This window comes from Agelaius phoeniceus, chromosome 1 (assembly GCF_051311805.1).
Source record: "Agelaius phoeniceus isolate bAgePho1 chromosome 1, bAgePho1.hap1, whole genome shotgun sequence".
Classification (NCBI taxonomy): domain Eukaryota; kingdom Metazoa; phylum Chordata; class Aves; order Passeriformes; family Icteridae; genus Agelaius; species Agelaius phoeniceus.
The window spans coordinates 124720919-124740399 of NC_135265.1; the positions used below are offsets into that span (position 1 = coordinate 124720919).

The 19481-nt window shown below is 36.5% G+C and overlaps 1 long non-coding RNA gene across 1 annotated transcript in view; it reads right to left on the reverse strand.

Moving 5' to 3' along the window:
• Positions 1–1800: 1800 nt before the first annotated feature.
• The window catches only part of LOC143696127 (uncharacterized), a 105495-nt gene continuing 87814 nt past the window's right edge, over positions 1801–19481 (reverse strand). Inside the window, exon 5 of the long non-coding RNA XR_013185539.1 lies at positions 1801–3824. This is a non-coding gene — a long non-coding RNA (uncharacterized LOC143696127). The remainder of the gene's footprint in view (positions 3825–19481) is intronic.

Here is a 19481-nt window from a genome sequence, read left to right on the forward strand (position 1 = left end):
CAGTACAAAGGAGGTATATAGGTAGTTTTAGGGCATATTTCATCTTAGCTGCTCTTGCCTGAGATGAATCTCATTTTACAAATGCATATTTCATTTCACTCATTAAAAATTAATTTTAGGCCACCAGTTCAGTCACAAAGCCAGATCCACATTATAGTCAGTCACATCAGATCAAATGTGAAGCTGGAAATGTCAATGTCCCAAACCACAAATATTTAGAACAAAGAATCTGAAAAGCTTCTAGCTTGTGGAGAAAAAAGAAAAGAACTTCTAACAGCTAAAAATCATCAGCCACTTAGTATGCTATGAGGAAGCCAACAGATATTGAATTTGGACTTCTTGTTACTATGACTTCATGCAACATCAAGTAATGATTAAAGCAGGGTATGAGGGAGCTGTTATGCTGTATTACCCTGGCATATCACTTCAAGGAAAAAGAGATTGTAAATCACAAATCATTGACTGGTCTACTTGAACAACCTTCACCACTTCAGACATTGTAAGAAAGCCAAATGGTGATGTGAGGCCACACACTGATGCTAAGAAATAGTCTATAAATAATCTCTCTCATATTAACAAGAGTAAAAAACAGGAAGAAAAACTGTAGCAGTTTAAACTTTTCATACATTACCATCTTCAACACACCTGAGCATGAAATGAAATGCCTCCTGGTTGTCTCAGTTCTGCAAGAGCCTTTTAGATTCATTAAAGTGTTGAAGACATTTCAGACTTAAGAAATGGCCGTCATTTAAGACATGAGAATTAAAGACAAGCAGTCAGGTAACTGTCTTTAATTCCACAGGACAAACAAGAAATATTTGGTAAGAGGGTAAACAGCAGCTGCATAACCAAACAGGACTGGAAAGAACAGTCTGGCTCACTACATCCAGTCTCATTCTAAAATCTCCTGAACTTACAAATCTCCATCTAAAGAAAATTTCTTTTTTATCCTAATCCCTTCCTGAAAGTCTATTGCAGAATCATCACCAAACCTTTAAACAAAAGATTTTTTTTTTTTGGTCATAAAAAACAAAAACATTAACAGAGGAATTTCTGCAGTTTATTTGCAGTCTAGGCTAATTGAGGAGAATGCTGTCTTCTTCATAATCTCTGACCACCTTGCTTTCCACATCAGCTCATCTGTCACAGCAAACCTTTTACTCAGTGCAACTTCCTCTTCAGAATGCTTCTTTGAAGCATTATTTCTTTGACTGAGAGAGAATACCTATGTGCTGGTTTTGGCTAGGGTAGAGTTAATTTTCTCCACAGTAGCTAGTATGGGGCTACATTTTGGATTTGTGTTGGAAACAGAGGGATCTGTGCTTGATAACACAGGGATGTTTTAGCGATAACTGAGCAGTGCTTACACAGGGTCAAGGCCTTTTCTTCTCCCCATCTTCACACCAAAGGAATATGTGAGAAGAAGCATAATATGAATCATTTTTACTACTTTTTAAAATTATAACTATGATATATAGCTTATCAGAAATGACAAACGATTGGCCATCAATGTTTTGCAATTTTCCATATCAGTGCTCCCTTCTTTTTTGAATAGCTGGAGTCATACCTTGCAAAAGCTCCCTCACTGCCAGAATTATGCCAAGAGTTAACTTTATTATTTATTTATCTCTGAATGCTCAGTCCCATTTAAATATCCATATTCTCATTATATACCCAGAAATGTTTACTGTTCATTATTTGCTGCAGTTCCACTGAAAATCTTTTGGTTAACCACTAGGGAAAAGAAATGACACTGTAAGAGTTAGATGTGCAATAAGGCTTTATAGAGACAGAATAAAAGCCAGCAGAAAGTTGAGGAGTTAGGTCTTGAAATGAAAAAGTCGAGATTCTGAGGTGTGAGGGTGTAAAGGGGTGAATGTTGCCCAGGAGATGGAAAACCACATTAAAAAAGATTTGTCTGCTGTACTACACTGAAGAAAATTGTTAGCATAAAGTGGAGGAAAATTGCAAATTGAGTGAGTAATAAACACAGATGCTTGAACACAAAAAGCAAATGCACAATCAATATTTATTTGCAAACATATATGGGCAGAAGCAATTGTTACCCCTCAGTGTCACGTTAAGTGTAAAAGGGATCTTGCAATAATTGGGTTTTGCCATTGTTCCGGTCAAACTACATAAATTCTGGAAAGCAGCTGAACTTAAATATGTGTGACTGCAGTGAAATCATTTTCCAACTTGGAAAAAAGCCTTCAGGAGGCTCTGTCTGTGCTATAACCAAATCACCACAAGGAAATTACACCCACAACCTACAATTAGGCAAAACCTGACTAAACAAAAGAGGCATTTAAAAAACTTAACACATTTAAAAGCATGAGCTCTGCTCTGACATTTCAACTTGCCCTAGTGTGGACTTGGACTTTATTTTTTTATTTGAAAGTCCTATGGCAAGGCCCATCTGGTCTGTGTGAGTTCAAAAAGAGAAGAACTTTGTCTGAGACACTCACACAGGTCAATATGAGAACTCCTCAAAGGTCTCCTTCATATAAAATGTACATGCCCAAAAAGATTAAGTGGCTGCTGCTACTGGGCATTGCATCCCAGGTTTAATCTGTTGGCTATCTTAATTATTTCCTTCTGTATTACTTACTTCATAAAAGAAATTGCTAAAAGCCCATATGTGGTGAAAGTCCACCTGTTACTTGTGGATATAAAAAGCCTCCAGAGAAAAATGTAGAAGTAGAAAATACAGAAGCAATTATTTTAGCTGTGACAAAAGCAGATTTTACTTACTACGTTTTCCTCCTCTAAATAATTCAGCAACTGGGAGATTTCATGTCAGCGATTTCATTATAGGAATGAAATTATTTCGCAATCCCCTTTCCTTTCACAATTGACACAGGTTCAGCTCCTCAGAGAGACTCTTGAATTCTTAAATGTCAACACTAGTGCTAATAACCGTCAGCCCCTTCACTTTCTTGCTTAAATTTCCTTAGCACATGGAAGAATGGATCCTTTAATATCTGGATTACTGCATTTCTAAAGAGAATGGAAAGTGAGCTACACTGTAACTAACTGGGCATAATGAGCTTTTACTGGGATTTAGAAGATGTTAATAACCACAGTCTGTCTCCTTAAATTAAAAACAATACCTGGCCTCTTATAGTTTTCCCTCACTTGGTATCTGTCTTGTTCATACTTTATGGTGGCTGTCAGTGCATTTATTGTACTAGAAGTGAAGATTTCCCAAATGGAAGATGTATTTCTAGGAAAAATTGCCACCACTGTACAGGTGAGAGAAATACTGTCCTTTAATAAATATGAGCAAGAACTTTGAGTGAATGTTTTAATCTTTGCACAAAATATTGAAAATTGTCTTCCTGTAGCACAGAGGAAATATTAAACCAGCAGGGCAGTTAATGCACTTCCTGGGACTAATATGAAAAAATAATGAGATAAAATCAGATAAATTATGTTAAAGACAGGATATGAAAATGCAGGCACAACAGTACACCTGCAATAGCAAACAAGAGGGAAGCAGAGGTAAATGGTGTTCTGTAGCACAGCCCATTGGCAGCAGCATGCTGAGGGCACTGTATTAATCTTCCATCTTCACTGTATTAATCTTTTCCAACCTGACTTTTAAAAGTATATATATTTTTTCCCTGAAAAGTACATTTCTGTATTCTGGGACAGCTATATTTCCTCTAGGTGCTGCAGGAGCTTTCCCTCTCGTTCTCTCTGTGTTTCTATATGGCAGTGGCATGTGCTCCCTTCCCTTCTCAGTCCATGCACAGCAGTGAGCTCCAGAGACACATTTTCTCTGTTCCTCTTCTGACTGGTGGTAGAACAGGCTGGATAATCTGCATGCAAGCACAAAAAAAGGTAAGGATTGAGAAATATTTTCCCTTTCCAGTCATCCTGCATTCAGTACCCCACCCTGATTTATAAAGTATATTATACTAACACCTAAGGAGACCTATTTTTAGCAGTCTCTGAAGGCAAGGGACATAGGCACATTCCCTGTTCTAAATCCTGCCTACTTTCTCTCTGAAATAACCTCTTGCAAATGCTGCCCAATTTCAAAATGCTGCAGCCCATTCTCAGCACACTCCCATGCCTCCAGATCTCCCCAAGGGATAACAGGGACATGAGTCCCCACACTCCCTTCACAGCTCCAACAGAACTAATTTTTAAAACCCCTTGGTTTTGTAGTCTTTGAGAGATGTAACTACATTTTTAAGCTGCTGAATCTTTCTTTGTAATTTTTAAATCTGTTCTGGTACAGGGACTTCCTATAACTGAGGAAAATCCTGTTCAGATTGCTAATAAGGGAATCTATCATTAAAATAGGCAAATTTCTAAGAGCAAAAAACAAAAAAATCTCTTTTGTAAATAATAGCACTGCCTCTATAGATATCTTGGAAATTCAGTATTTTCTTTAACCTGTAACTTACTGGTGATTATGATGCTTGAATGTGACTCAGTGATTTAAACATAACCAACCATTTTTCTCTTTCTATTGTCTCATTTTCTCACTGGTAATTAATGTCTTAAATTATGATTCACTGGATTATAGAAAAACCTCTGCTCGACCATTTCAGCTTTTTTACCTTTTTCAGATTCTTTCCCAGAACTCACCTCTGACAAGTGTCGTTGTTCCAACTAATTGTTATTTTTCAGAGTATTTCCTCCCTTTCTTGCCTTCTTGCAAGCACATATACTCATATTTTTCCCCAGGAAAGGGAGTGGAAAAGGCAGCACAACAAGTCCAGTTTTCATGAAGAAAATCACCTTCTTCAAGCAGAGTTCTAATCCTCTGTCAAGCAATACCAAAATGTTCCAGGCATCATGACTAATGGTGGGTGCCTCCCTCTTACTGGCATTGCACACACCACAGCACCTTCCAGGAGACCAAGTCCAACACCAGGAAAAGCTGCCCAGTGTCCTGCTTGAACTTATGCTTTCAGAAAGTGAGAAACTTCTGTCTACAAATTGTAGTTAGAAAAACATGACTTCATGTCAAAACATATGTAGAGGAGGAAGTCAGTGATCCCTAGTATTGGTTTCTTGAAAGTGTTTTGTCCTTCATGAATTTCAGAAGCCTGAGCATTCATGGAACAAGATAAAGTAGATTTATTTTTTGTCTCTTAATATACAGCATTTATTATTTCCTCCATAATGTAGATCAGAGGAAAATTATGCAACTGATATTACATGGAAAGATGAAATTGCTTCTTTAATACCTCTTAGCAATTTCTGCAATCTTTGGAATTCTTCTGATATCCTGTTCTCTGAGAGATATATGGGTCACTTCAGAAAGACTAAATCCAAGCTCTAAGAGCTACATGTACTAATTAGATTTTTCAATAAATAATTTAGCAAGCCCGTTTCAGTTGAGAGGTTTCATTAAATACTTGAAAATAATTTAAAATTTTGTATCTTTTTACATCTGACCCAGGTTTGTCTCCCCAGAGATGTCTCTAGGTTTTTAAATGCAATTGCACTGTTATTCCAATAAACCATTTGCAGCTATTCTGCATACATTTGCTTTGTCATATTGATTATTTTAATTGTTCTTTTTAAAATTTTGTCTAGAGTTCATTGGTATTCACTCTTTAAAGAGGGAAACCTTAACCTGAGGCTTACAAAGGTCTATCTTGCCTCTGGAAATTTTTCTGCCATGGGATTAATGAAAGTTACATATAAAATAATACGAGAAGAACACCATATTTTACTATTCCACCCTCTTTCACAAATTTTATTTCCTCTCTTAATTTTAAATCACTTTTGCTTTGTAATTGAGCAGATTTTTTGTTCAATATTTTCCTTTCTTATAACAAACAAGGCTTCAGTCTGTGAAATCTGCATGGGAGTATAAGAATGTTCCTGTTTTGTGGGTGGTGTTTCACGTCATTACAGTGTCTTATTAATGGCTCCGTTGTACTTCTCTGAATAATTAAATTCTGCTAATGGCTGTAGTATTTTAATGAGCAACATAATCCTTTTTTTTTATTATTATTACTGCCAAAGAAGAATAGGAAGATGCCAACCACTAAAATGCAGCTCTTGTGGAACCCAAGGACATATATTTAGCATAAATCAATCCCATCAGAATGAACTACAGAACAAGGCAAAGAGTTTTTCTGGAAGACTTTCAAAACACCATCAATAAAGTGATGCTACGATTGATTACTTCTCAGCACACATTCCAAGATAAATGACCTGTGATTCCATTTAAAAGTTAATGCTGAAAGGTCTTCAAATGCTAATAGCAAAGAGCAATACATAAACACTATAAAAAGAACCAAACAGATATTAGAGACAAAAAAATACAGACATGCAGATATACTACAAATATGCACACAAAGACCTTTTTCAATACCCAAATATGTTTGTTTCACAGATATTTACAAAGTAAAAGATAGTTACTAGACAGATAAAACAATGAAACTTTGAAGTTAATCCACAAGTTAAAACTCTTTCAGCAAGATAAAACTTGTTTCTGAGTTTTATCAGTTACTGTTTAAACTCCTAAATTTCTCTCTTAACAAATCCTGAGGGGCTAAATCACACCATTAAAGCAAGAGCATGCAGTAGGGTTGTTTGCTCAGAGCTCCTTTGTCTTGGAGGCAGCTTATGGCAGCCCACTCAGCAGTCCATTCCACAATAAAAAATGGGAAATACATAGACTTGTGTTCTCCAGGAATCTTGACAGTTCTGTAGATGTGCACAGATGTCAGACAAACAAATAGAATGAGACAGACAAACAAACAGACTGTCCAGACCTCTTTTGGCCTTTGCAGTGTGGAAAGGCACTTTGTTCATGATGTTGTGTCACTACTGCCAGCCCAGGCAGACACACACAACACAGCCAGGATCACTTAGGAGCCAAAACCAGCTTGTCCTGATGGAGCCATTTCTGGGAAGTCAATAACACGTGTGCAATGCATTTACACCAGCATCTAGAGAAGGATTTCTATGCCACGTAGAAGGGAGGCACTAAAATATACTCCACTCAGAAACATTGGATGGTAACAAACAGTGATTTTAATATAGAGGCCTATGAAATACTTATGGGGAGGGGCATTATGGAAAGGCATATAATTGTCACCTCAAATAACCAACAACTGAATGTCATAACCCATTTTGCTCCTTCCAGTCTGCCACCCAGCTTGTGTTTATTTGCAAACTGGCTTTGGTCCACATTTACCAGGACAAGCTAGTTACAAGGGAAATGTTTCTATTTAGAATAGATACACAGTATAATTCTTTTCCCAAATGATTATATATTAATCTGAAGACCTATGAAAATCTGCTTTTCATTTTTGACATTCTTATTAAAAGATTGTCTCATTAAAAATGCTGGCTCATTCTGGTGTTTTTAGTTTGGATTACTAAGTAACATACACTTGCAAATATGCCTGGTGACTCGTGAAAACAGAAGTTATTTAACTTGCAGACAATTTTCCTACTTCACTGCAGAGATTCCTCCATTGTCAAAGATACCTGTTACCAAGAGCTACATTCACTTCTTACACTCACAATGGCTACAATCACCTGCACAGCTGTCAGCCAGACTTGGTGGCTAATTGTATTTCTGAAGTGCATTATATGTGTTCTGCTAATAGAAATAATGAAAGTTTAATGTTCGCTGCTCCTAGAGCAGAATGGTGATGAGTGTATGATTTTTAAAAACAGATTAATTTACTGAAACTATGCCTTTTTTGCAAGAAAATGAGCATGTCAATCTTTATAATAGAGAGGAAAGAGAAAAAACACTGCCACGTCATTTTCGACCACAACAAAAGTACATTGGATATTTTATCTTTAAAAAAAAAAAAAGCTCCTTTTTTCCCTCTCTAAGAAGAAAGATGAATAATACAGACCTGTACTTTCCTTGAAACTGCTGTGCTGAACCAAGAGTGATGACAGGATCTGAGTGTGTCTTGAGCAGCAAAAACAAATAAGCTTTTTCAGCTGAAATACTTTAGAACTGACTACCTTACATTAGTTAGGAATAATTAGAATCAAAAGATAGCAATTTTAGAATGTGCCCAGCTTGAATACACAGGGATGAATTCCTTGATCAGGTAAGATTTGATGGTGATTTATCATTTTAGACCAGTAGAAAATCCAACTCCTCCATTACAAAATTAACATTAGACATAGTATCAACAAAAAAGTATCCACCTCTACAATATTTTGATCAACCTCTTTAATTTCTTGTTCCAATGATAAACGTAAGGAAATAAAATCTTTGACCCTCATTCAGATCCAGGTTGAATCTTGGGATAATCATCCTCCAGAGATAAGAACCATTGTCTCAATGACTGTACTCTGCTGAGACTCTGCCCACAGGTATTCAGATACCCTTTATTACCTTTAAGGACATGGCAACCACTAGCAAATGAAATCACCTAACAATGCTGAACTGTATATTGATATTGTAATCACAGGATGATTCTTGCATATTAGATAAACATTTTTCAATTTGAATAATACTACTTTTCAATTAATTTCTTATTCACATCTCCAACTCAAATTACTAAAGTGCATCAAATATTCACAACTATCATCAATATCTAGCTGCCTGAGAAGGAATCTCTAATGATAACATGAATAAAGCAAAAATGTTGAATGTGATCATAGAATAATTTATTTTTTACCTTTCATTATAGCAAGAACCCTTTGATGCATATTGTAACGAATACCTTCTTCTAGCTGTAAACTTTAGACTGTTGTGAAAAAATAAAGTGGAGGATTGCTTTTTTTAACTAATAAGTCAAGTTAAATTTTCTCATCATCACATGCATTTTCTATGCCTCCCAAATGTCCTTATGTCTGCTTAAACAAAGCCTTTATAATAATTCAACCTGATTTCCTTCCTCCCATCACCCATCAGGGGGTTCACTGAATGATCTGACATGCATAGAACATTATCTATCATAAAGGATGATGAATACTTATAAACCCCCGCTTCTGTGGAAATCAGGACCTATGTGGAGAAGGCCTGGACTTGGTGAGGTCATCTACTCTGGGGCCACTGCTGATCCTGTTGGGCCATGAGCAGACAACAAGAGTCCACCTCAAAAAGCCCAAGCCCTCCCCAGTGGGTCATTTGAAGGAAATCCAAAGAAAGACAATAGAGAAGGCCATGCTTAACATTTCCCAAACTAAATTGAGATGTCATTTCAAAGATTAAAATTACTGTGCTTGTTTGCTTTTGGGCAGTAAAATTGAGAGAAGATATAAAAAGAGCTTCAAAAAGGAAAAAAAGTTTTGAGGAACTTTTAAGCAGTAAGGAAAGGAAAAGTATATGTATGATAGAATGGGAAACTTTTTATAAATATTGAGGAAAAGTTACATAAAATATTTTTCCACTCTGAGTGTGTGCGTTCATGTGTGTCCTAGAATTGTGCACACCTATGAAGACACAGGGAGAGATGAAACTGCACAAGTTGTGCATTATTGTAATAAGCATTTCCTTCCTTCTCAATGTGCTCAATATTATTTGTGGATCACACTCAAAAGTTCAAATTCAATTTCTGCTCAGGTAGGAGCCCAGCTAATGCCAATGGGAGTGTTATTCATTTCAAGAATTAAAAAAAAAATAATAATTAGGCCCTCAGGTAATAAAATATCTTACTGCAGGGACATTTTATTGTAAAGATCCTATAATGGTTTCCTCCAAACTTTATGAAGCAACAGACAGAACCTCAACTACAAGCAAAGGTCCTGCCAGGTGAATGGCCTCATGTCTTTTTTGGACAAAAAAAAAGGTTTCAGACCTGACAGGAAACACAGGAAAGTGCCTCCACTTGCAATTGAGTTCTGGTCTTAATGGCTTTTTTATGAAATTCTGTGGGCAAAAGGACAGGCGTTCTGTCTGGTCTTATATTTTGGCATCCAAGCTCTGCATTTTCACACCACAGATAACCTGAAATTGAAAATACTTGTCACAAGAGGGTTATTCTTCCATCATCAGTTTTCAAAGCTGTCAGTGAAGCATCTTCTAGGAATCCCCATGGGCTCAATTTCTGCTTGACTGAGGTTTGATTTCTCTGCCAAACCCCCTACAAGGAAGGCAGAATACATCTCTGCACAAAGGAGGCAAAAATGCAATGAAGCCCTCCTCATGTGTGAATGAAATGCAAGGGAGCACTTCATGGATAGCTGGAAATCATAGAGGAGCTTTTCCCATTCCTGGTGTTCTACCTTAAAAATTAGACACCTGCAATCCTAATAGATGTGAATCTAAACCATTGACTTTGGGCTCTCAGAATCCTTGCAAATCCTACCAGAATTTTCCAAACTGTCCTGAAATTCACATTAGTATAAACTTGCTGGTGATTTTTTAGGATGTGTATGAGCCATTTGATGCATAATAGCATTATTATATGTCCTGCAGCTAAGGAATATTTCCTGTATAGAAGAGCTGTTGCCTACATTTCTCTGACGTCTAATTCTGCTTAGATTTATGGTGCCTGCTCACTGTCCTTTATTAAATGCTTCTATTAACTTTTCTGTTACATTTTTTCACAGCTTACAGCTCTATAAAATTGAGTAACTATCTATGCAAATTCATATCATTTGCATTTGTAGAAGTCCTGATCCAAATAAATGTGTTATCTCTCTACATATTTGGTATATGTAGAAGCAAACCTTTTCCTAGTTTTTCAAGATGCAGTGACTTCTCATATTTCACCAAATCTGATTAAAATAAGCCTCTGTACCATCTTATGATGATGTGGGGGCAAGGTATAGAGTCAGATCTGACCAATACGTAGTGGTGACAGTAATTCTTTAAGTCATGATATTCCTTAGTCAAGAACTTCCAAATTTGTTTTGATTTTCTGTCTATGGACTAGGTCCACAAAAATATTGCATTACAATTATTTAAGGACGTTGTTTTCTTGGTTACTCTTACCACAGATCCAAATTTCCAAGTTTCAGTAGTGCTGTGCCAGGTGCCTGGAATATCACTGTATGCAAAGATTTAAGATTTCCCTTTGTCCTTACTCTTTCCTACTGAACAGTTTAGGCAACTGGCTCCCCAGCCCAGCACTCTTTGTGGATAACATTCCCTTTGTCCTGCAAACACAGCTTGGAGGTCACACTGAAGGCTGTAGAAAGTTCTCTAGGGCTCAAGGAATCAATAAATGGTAGTTCACAATCAAGGGAGATCAGTTAGCTTCTTCCTTATGCTCACTGTCACAGAGCACGTTCATGATCCCATCAACCTTTTTGCACTGAAAAGGAATGGAAATAAAACTTACCTCTTTATTGTCCATTGCCAAATTTATCTAATGCAATCTTAGAGAAAATATTTCAATAGCAACTTTCTTTTTTTAACATTTTTTTTGAAAATTTTGGTGCTCCTGCTACTCAGATATATACACAATTCTACTATATTACTCAAGCCACTGTTATTCTTCCTTTATCTATTAAAAACATTTTTTTTCAGAATTCATGTCCTTCACTTCTTTGTATTGTAACCAACCAAAACAAGCTCCAAAGAAGCAAAAATACAAACAAACAAATCACAGTTTAAAAAACTAGCAAATCTGTGGTATACCTTAAGAATGATCCAGGTCACTATGTGAATGAGTGCAATACTTCACAATTTTATGTTATTATTTTTAATCTCCTTCAATAGTCTTCAGAAAGAACTTTGCCCAGTATAGCAAATAAAACAAATGAATCCTGAATCAATCATCTAGTCACAAAAGATCCATATGGAGATTTGTTTTATAGGTGTTATTCTTCTATGAATAAAAAGGATCAGAGAATCAAAGAACTTAGTGCAATCGTGTGATTTCATGCCAGTCAGTGAAATATCACTGAGGGCTTGTAGTGGGACAGCAATATGGGACTATTTTGCTACCACAGAAAAGAAAATGTAGAAAATTTGCAGGAAAAAGTTAAAAATAAGGAAAAAAACCATGGTATTTTGAGACAGGAACTTTGTAGTTTTGCAGAAAAAATTAATCATAAAGCTTATTTTCCAGAGAAAATTTCTGAAAATTCCTCAACTTGTCAAAAAATCTTTGCAAAGGGAAGAGAGAGGTACTTCTATTCTTAAATTCTTTCAATTCTTAAATTCTATTCTGTGAGTGATATACATTTACACTATCTTTTGGTGATATGAAGAAACTCAAAGGAGAAAGAATAGTGAGTATCATTAATAAAGACATTAAAATGTACCCTTGTGATCAACGTTTCTCAGGATTCAGGGGTTTATTCAAGCTGGTAGAGTAGAATAGTCAGATCCACACCTTATTTTATTCCTCATCTAAGTCTAACTATCATATCCAGAGTTTGGTATGTTGATTTCTCAATTGATCATACCAAAGTTCTACACATTCCCTGAGTCTCACAGGCCTCTAGGTCTGTGGCATTTCACCCACATCTTTTTTGTGTCTTTTCAAGCAATAACTCTTGCTGCAACTATGAAGAATATTTTCTACACATTTTTATTTTCCTCTGCTCAATTTCAAGACTTATCAATACCTTTTAGAATCTGATTATGAAACTATATTTGCTATGCATCAGAGAGCAACAGTCATGACTCCCCTTTCTCCTATCAGAAGCAGAAGGGTTCTCAAGGTCCTGTGAGTAGAGATGGAATAGAAATAAAGATGCAATTACTCTTGAAAATATTTTCACACAACAGATATTTTCTGGGCCTAGCTTACTCTCACAGTTGTTTCAGTTTTATGTTCATAGTTTCTAAATCCTAAAAACTATGGCACCAGAACATGTAAAGGAAACTTTCTAATGGATGGACTGACATGCTGCCACTGTATGCTTTGAGACAAAACACAAATGAGACAAAAAGAAACACAGAAATCAAAGGAAGGCCTGAAGGTGAGATTAGTTCTCCTGACAAAACCTCATTGACTTTTATGGTAGAGGAGTTTGCCCTAAGTTTGAATTGATTAAAGGGAAGTCATGAAGGGAGGGATGCAGAGAGCATTGGGAAATGGCTTATGGGCCTATCAGGTATTGGAGTGAGCTAAAATTAATGTTCTCTTGTCTGGTAGACTTCCTATCTGCTCAGGGTGTGATCTCATTGTTCAATCTGTGGAGAACTGAATCTGCAGAATTTTAGGGATCTAACTTTGCCACTAGGTCAGCTTTGTTAACAGGAGAGTAGTTATACTGAGATAGTATCCCAGACCTCTGTTACAATGAGTTTGGGGTTGTTTTTTTTTCCCTTAAAAGTCCTTCCTTTATTGATAGATGCTGGGACTCATGGATGCAGTTTCTGGGACTCATGGATGCAGTTTCTTCATGGATGCAGGCTGGGAGGAGGAGGGGGTTACCCTGCAGCAAGAAGGGTTCATGTCTGAAATGTTTGAAACAAGGTAAGAAGCACAGCCATTCATCTGTGGTTAGTTTTTTAAATGATTTTGAAATAATAATTTCATTTGGTTTAAGTTGGGATTAAAGGTTCCCTTTAATAACGCAAAAAATCAAAAATGGCTCAGAACAACATTGGCCAATCAGAGTTTAAAGCAGTAAAATTCAGTCTTCCCTAAGCAGAGGAAAAAAGAGAATTAAAAACAGACTCTAAGAACTTTCTCCAAAGTTAAATCCAAAAAGAAGGAAAAGAAATATTGATGTAATCCTCGACTTTAAACAAACACAGATTTTGACTATAAATCTCCTAATTATCTCTTGTCATTCACAAATTTCTGAAAGAATTATAGATATTAGTGGCTTCATCTGAGGTCCTTTCCTTTGAAATATTTTTATTTCTATTCCCTGTTGTGCAGGAATGGAAATAAAATATTTTTATTCTATTCCCTATTGTACAGGACCATCTTGTTTCTGACTTGAGTGTAATCACTTGTTCTTAAGCACTCCAGGGTAAGCTTCTCTCTTTTGCAAACTCGTTTCTTTCCCTAGGTCTCAGATCAGTTCTGAAGTTCAGATTTCTAGCAGTTTAGAGTAATTAAAATTCCACTTAATCAGTAACTTTTTGCAGAGGCATCTTTTATCCATACAAATATATCTTTGAATGCATTTTCTCTCCTTAGAAGACAGAGGCTTATACTAAACATTGGTTTTACACCCTTTGCTCCAGTTACCCAGTTGCTAAAGATTTTTTCTTTTCTCTTTTCTTTTCTCTTTTTCTTTTCTTTTCTTTTCTTTTCTTTTCTTTTCTTTTCTTTTCTTTTCTTTTCTTTTCTTTTCTTTTCTTTTCTTTTCTTTTCTTTTCTTTTCTTTCTTCTTTTCTTCCTGGAAAGGCTGCATTTTTATATAACCCAAGCCTATTGACCACATTTTTCAAATCAGTCTTTGTTTGCACTAAGGATCCCTGAACTGTTTTGGATTAAGCACCAGCTCCTTCTCTGTCACTGCTTTGTTTATGGGAGAGATCTTCACAGGCATGTTGATGATTCAGTTATGCCTAGATACAGATCTTCTCCTGTTTTGTATTCAAATCCATCAAACATCACACAGATCTACCCATTATCTGCTGAAACTGCCTGTATTTGAAAACAAATTTTGTGCTCTGTGGGACATCCCAGTTCAAAACAAGGGTAAAGCAAGTATTTAGGCAACGTGGAGAAAAGTAAGAGGAAGAAATGAGAAAAAAAGAAGGAGGCAAACCAGAGGAAATCCAGTAAACATGTTTTTCTTAGCCAGTTTTGTTTGAATTGCTTTTGTTTTTTTCTCTGACCAAAGTACAAACATTCACTCCTCTGGGTTTTACTCACTAGCAAATGATCTGGACTGCATCCTTCACAGAGACATTCACAAAGTCCCTCCTCTACAGGACATGTTTTAAGAATAAGTAGGTCATAACCTCTAGCTTCTTCTAGCAGTGTTCTGAAAACTTGAATTTTTTTCAGATGCCCCTTACAAGTGGCAAACAAATGAAAGTAAAAAATGGTATTTACTAAATAGATGCTGTTCACACTGATCCTCTTAATTTTTGTCAGATTTGGCATTAAATATTAAGTGTTTATTCAAACAGGACAATCAATAGAAAAGAGATATCTAACAGCTACATTAGCATTCTGCAGCTGCTACATAAGTAAAAGCCTTTTATGTTAGAATTATGGTTACTGTATCAGAACAAAATCATGTTCTTGTCTGCTAAAACAGAAAATTCCACCCAAACCAAAAAAGACTTCCAAAAGCAGCTCAATATCTAAGACAGGTAATTACAATATGCATGCATCTTTGTAAATTATGACACAACTATGGCAAGATGATAAACAACAAAATGTTCCTCTGTTTTTCATAATAAAGATTCTGAAGAAAACCACATAGACAAAGTCTCCTCAAACTCATTTAGTAAGCAGGGTACACCTTTCAGAGATTCATCACCTTTAGATGAATCACCTTTAGAAGATCTAGCACCATTCTTTGTAGATGATTTCATAGCCTGATGTGATAATCTGCAAAGCTATTCCTTGAAGTTCTTCATAGAAAGGAATAAACACTCCAGAATTTTCAAGTGCCATAAGCATAATGGAGTCAAGGAAATATCTTGTTCATCTCCATAGTGATGAAAAAAACATTGCTTTCACTTTCAGCCTTGAAAGAGTCCAGTACCAAAGTCAAAAGCATCTCATTCATTTGCATCTCTTCTTCAGTCTGTCTTCCTTAAAATTGAAAAACTTCTCTTCCCCTCTTTTTGCCTCATTCCATTTAGGGCAGACATAACCTCCAGTCTTAAGCACAGAGCACTCTCCAGAAAGATGAAGGATGCAATCAGAATCCACTCAGGCTCAGGGACAGGGAAATGTAGGGAAGAAAGAGAACAGCAGAACCATGAAAACAGTCTTTAAAGGAAAGCTATGAGGTAGTACCTTTAAAAGAGGGTACTGGACTTAGGACCTGCAGTAGAAAGAACCTTTTAAAGTCTCAAACCACTGGGAGGACAAAATACTGGTGACAAGCCAAGCAGAGGAATTGCCTGCCTCTTCAGAAATCTACTCTAGATGGCTCCCAGCCAAACAGGCCATTTCCCTGGATCATAGGGAGCACAGATCTATTTGGTTTATATCTAGAATGGACATTGAAAAGAACCTACAAACACTCGAACACTGCATGCTGTGGTGATCATATAATGATGTTTAACACCTCCTGAATTTCCATTTAGACACTGATTTACAAGGTTTTGTATACTCCAGCTCCATCTCATTTACTCCCCTGGAGACATAACACCTACCTGCCTGCAACAAGTATTTTGTGAGTCAAGCCTCAGAGGTGCTGAAGAAGGGTACCTTGACTGCATCCGTGGTGGTGTGAAACCTACTAAATTACTCTAGACCCACAAAGCAGACATTTTTTCCCCACCTAATTTTCCCTTATGTCCTAATCTATAGTATTTTTGAAATATAGTACTAAAGGAAATACTGGCTTATCAAGTGCCTCTTTAGAGCTCATTTGTGGGATGCAGAAATACCGGTTGCCTCTCCTGTTCTGTGCCTATTTCTGCCATTTGGCTTCATACCTGGAGAATGGTTTTCACTGTAAATTGAGCCAAAAATAAAGCAAGAATCAGTAGTGCAGCAGTTGGACTTTACTGTGATGCTGTTGGTTCCCATTACATTCTCAGTACATTGCATATGAGAGGTCTGGTCATTCTGTGAAGCAGAAGTGAGAGCTAACCATGCAACTGAGAGCTAGCCATGACCCTGCCTTCCAAGCTTTCTCCCAATTCTGGTTTAAAACACTTAAATACCGCACAGAGAGATCTTGGATAGATAGAAACTGAAATCTGAGAAATGACCAACTGTTTCTTACTAACTCTGTAGTAATCTGGAAACTACTTCATCCATTTGCCCTTGGGTGAAAAACTGAACATGAATCCAGGGATAACAGTAAAAAATTTCTCCTGTGGCAAGAATTAAGGAATCAAATGGTTTTAATTCAAATTTACTTTCTAGAAAAACTTTGAAAAAAATAACTGTTTGAATGAACATTTTTAGTTCACTCTATGGAAAAAAATTCCATTGTCCATGGGACATCTCTCACATCAAATTTCTCATAAAAATCACCATTTAATAGATAGAAAACAGCTTGATGTTGGCACTGATGCAAAAATTACTCTAATATCAGTAATGTTTGCTCGGATAATTATGTTTGCCACATCATTCTTCCTATTATCGCTCCACTCCTCACACTGTGGAGAACAGACCCAATTTTTCAAATCAAATCCACATCGGTATGTGTATTTCAGAAATTCTAATTGGGACTACTTGCAAAAATCTTGCTGTAAAATCATAGAGTCTATAGAACACTCAAAAACCAGTGGAAGAATTATTCCCAAAGCAGAAGACAACATCCCTGACTCAGAGCTGGTTTTCCACATTGCCAAGTTGAAAAGAGAATCACTGTTTCTCTTAAAAATCATCCCTAGAGGAGAGGATTGTCTTTGTTCATCTCTTTGCAACTCCAGTGCAGTTGTATGCATTTTAAAATAAATTATAGAAGAATCCTGAATGCACTAAAAAAATATTTAAATAGGAATAAAACAGCTCCACTTGTAACTGGGTTATGGTACACATTGATTATTTTGGGCTGCTGAATTTCCTTTTGGGATCACTTGGAGCCAAAACTTCAGTTCTAGGAACTGTCTGTGGGCTATCTTAGTCTCAAAGGACAAAGTTGGCATAAAGTTTGTTCTTGGCCCACTACCAAGGTGTTTTCAGGAAAGGGAGGATTAGCCAAATAATCCTTGTCAAATATTCAGTGATGCTTAGCAACATGCTGCAGTCTTTGCAATGCTCCTGCACCTCTTCCAACACGGCATAATTCTCATACTCTCAACAGAGACCTGCACAATCCTATCCCAGCATGGGCTGAATTATTTTGCTGAATTGACTCTATGGCCTATGGAGGGCAAACAATGATAACAAAAGAATGAAAAAATTATTTTCAGGAGAGCTGAATGCAGATGGTACCTTTTGTCATCTAACATCTTTGTCATGTGGGCCTGTGCCTGGATATTGTACTGGAGGTTGTCCCATTCTCCATGTTTGTGCTAGAGGAGTACACAGTGTCTGTTAACCTTATAGTCATCTCATGGATCTCTCCTATTTATAAAGCATATTGTGTAAGAGCAAAACCTTAGGGTAAATCTTGAATCCATAACTGTGAAGTAAAAAACCCCAGAACTTCTAAATGCACTGGAACTGATACAAAGCTTTTTAACTATGTACAAATGTACTGTTTTTAAACACGATTGAGGTGGTCATATTTGTCAGATAGACTTCCGCTCAAAACCAAAACCTGCACCTGACTGGACCTTAATGCAAATCACTTGATGTTGAAATTACTGCTCCATTGAGTAGTTTGCTAAAGATGGCTTTGTTTGGGAGTTATCATGCCTTGAGTTGCAGGATAATTCACATAGAGATGTCTACAGTTCATATGGAGAGTCCTTATTGATCCCATTCCTAAAGTGGCAGTAGTCACCACAGGGTGAAATAAATCATCTTAAGGTTTCATGATTAAATTTGAAGTTCTATCATCAGGGCAGTTTGTTTATCAAAACATAGCAGCCCAGCAAACATGATGAGAATGCATTTCAGTTCCCTGAGCCTTTAATCATTAACCTGGCAATGCTGCTGTTCTTAGTTGTCTATGCAAGAATAAACCAGATCCCACATGCTCCCTGGATTCCTTCACACTCAATTTTTATTACTCTTCTCCCTCACAGAGACAGAAAATAACATCTGCAATAGATATTGGATAATGGGTAAAAATATTTGTTAACAAATAATAGAAATTTTTAAGAACAGAATGGCAAAATAAAAAGGCTGAAGAGGAAGTGATCACAAAAAGAACAAAGCTAAACCTAATCAGACTAAACATATTCATGAAAATACACTCCCACAATAAAAATATTTAAATTGAACATTTTTAAATCTGTTACATTTCACATAGAGAATTCATTCCTTCAACCCTAACACATTTATAAAATGAAAGGTTATCCAATCCTGCAGTAACAGTTATCCTTCATGCCAATCGTCCAGGATACCATAGTCTCTGAAATGAATGGTCATTAGATCTTCCCTCAGAAATCTCCATTTATCATAAGAGTTATTCAAGCAATATGAATAATTTTAGAATACCATCTATAAGATCTACTGCTGAAAAGAGGATTCATGTTCCAGAAAATAAAACATGTATGGGGAAGAGACAGAAAAAGACAACAGTTTCTTTAATATTTGGTCACAAGCTCAAAATTGCTCAACTACAATAAAAAAATCTTTACAAAGTGAATAGTGTTTGTGCAGAGATGTTCTGTAGTCCATTTATTTCTGTGTTTTTCTCACAATACCTAAGGAATAATTGCTTTTAGAAGGTCTGCAAATTGCTCTGTGTGTCCCCTATCCTTGAGGACTAAAGTGCACTCCAAGTAGAACTCAGTCAGAGTCCATACCTGGATGTGCACAGGCATGTTTCCATATGGATCCATAGGGATATTTCCAGGTTTTAGGATCCAGGTTATATGATGGCACAGACCTTACTCAGAGCTTCTCAGAGGC